This window comes from Pundamilia nyererei, unplaced genomic scaffold, assembly GCF_000239375.1.
Source record: "Pundamilia nyererei isolate P.nyererei 1_Seehausen unplaced genomic scaffold, PunNye1.0 scaffold00253, whole genome shotgun sequence".
NCBI lineage: Eukaryota > Metazoa > Chordata > Actinopteri > Cichliformes > Cichlidae > Pundamilia > Pundamilia nyererei.
Window position 1 is genome coordinate 394,449 of NW_005187654.1, and position 1,909 is coordinate 396,357.

The following is a 1,909-nucleotide window of genomic DNA, read 5'->3' on the forward strand; positions in this document are numbered from 1 at the left end:
CAGAAAAAAAACTGTCTAACAGGACTGAAATGTTGTAAACCACAGTTATCAGTAATCAAGGAAAAAGCTAAGTTAGTACGTTTTATTAGCAACTATTGCACCTTGTTCTATCTAATGCAAATGTAGCATATTTAAAGGCTATTTGATGCTTACAATAACAACTTTTCCAATCATTCTGTCAGGGTCTCGGGTCTGTGACCCAGCGCTTTGAGTTATTTGGTATTGTTGATTTTTTATGTTAGCGTTTAGTTCATGTGTTGTTCTTAGTTAAGGTTGTAGTTGAGCCATTTTGTATTTTTGATTACTTATAAGATAATTTTAAGTTTTAGTAATTTTATTTAGTATGTCTTAGTCTAATTTATGTTTCTTCCAGGTCGCCATGTTTTTGAGTCTTGTCCTGTCTTCTGTGTAGTCTGTCTTGTTCCCTGTGTTAAACGTGTAAGTTACGCCTGTGCCTTGGTCTCCCTAATCTGTTTTCATTTACCTCTCCCTATGTTCCATGCATCCCTAGTCTGTCATGTGTTTTATGTCTATGTATGTTCCATGTTCCATTGTCAAGCTTGTGTTATCGTGCCTTGTCTCTCCATGTTTCCTGTGTTATTTTGAAAGGAGGCTCAAAATGAGCCTATTTTTGTTTTAAAACTTCGAAACAGCAGACGTAGATCTCCTGCTGGTCACAAGTTATGTTGGGGAATATTTGCTCTCTTTCATTTGTCCTCCATCAGTATTTAATACAGGACACAGCCCCTCCAGCTGTTAACACATCAAGCATTAACTAACATCACCATGTAGTTTGTGAATTTGTTTGACAGCTTATTGCGTGCCATGATGTGCACTTTGCTGAAGATAGCCAGTTGTGGATTATTATTAGTTATCGGATTAATATAAAAAACTGTCAGTATGAAGCTCAGGTCAATAATGGTCGCTTTTAGTCGGCAACATATACCCAGAAAAACATCCCATTTCAACCGAATAGACATGTAAGTTTGTGCTTCATATAGTAACTGGTATGATCAGTTCATTGGAATAGACTGTGACAATGACTGCAACAGGAAATTTTACAAAGAAAACATTTCACTCTAAGGTTTGAAACAGTGGTGTGTGTGATATGTGATGTTGCAAAATTTGGATCCAATCCCAAGTAAATACACAGCCATTGTTGCTGATAGCAAGTATTGATAAAGATGCTTTTAACTCACAAAGGCAGCTTATGTATGATTAGCAGGGAATGTCTGAATATAGTCTACAGGTATGATAACACTTAATTAAAATTAACTAATGCTTAAGATCCAAAACAACTGAATCATTATCTTCAGCTGGATATTTCTTGCCTCTGTGGAAGAACTCTGTGGGGTCTGGGTCTATCTGAAGGATTTTTTTCCTCCTCCGTCAGTATCTTTTACCAGAAAAAGTCTCTTTTTCACAGGTTTTCAAGTTTTTATACAAGTTGCTTGTGTTGCCAAAGTATTGAATTTCATTCTTACACGCCTACATCTTTACAAGGTTATTATTTGCAGCCATGAAATACCTCCCCTCCGGCTTTTTCTCACCCACTACATGTAGCGTACATATCTGTTTAGCACAGCTGAGTCATGTGACAACAACAAAAACCACAGCAGAGCAGGGAGGAGGAAGAGGAGCAAAAAGTGCACTGATCTGTTTACTGTTCGCGGAAACAGTCCATTACTGGCACTGCAGACTTTGACAATCACATTCAAGAGAAATTTGATCGCAGTGCAACACTTCTGTCCCTTTGCTGACCCACTTATTGTAAATGTGAGCAAGTTTTAAGGAACAAGGAACAAGGTTTGCTTGGTAGGGCTTTGATACGCACAACCATAGTTATGTTTCTAATGTGACCATATTAGCGATGTTCACTGTTACTGTTACCATTCAGCCGAATCCACAC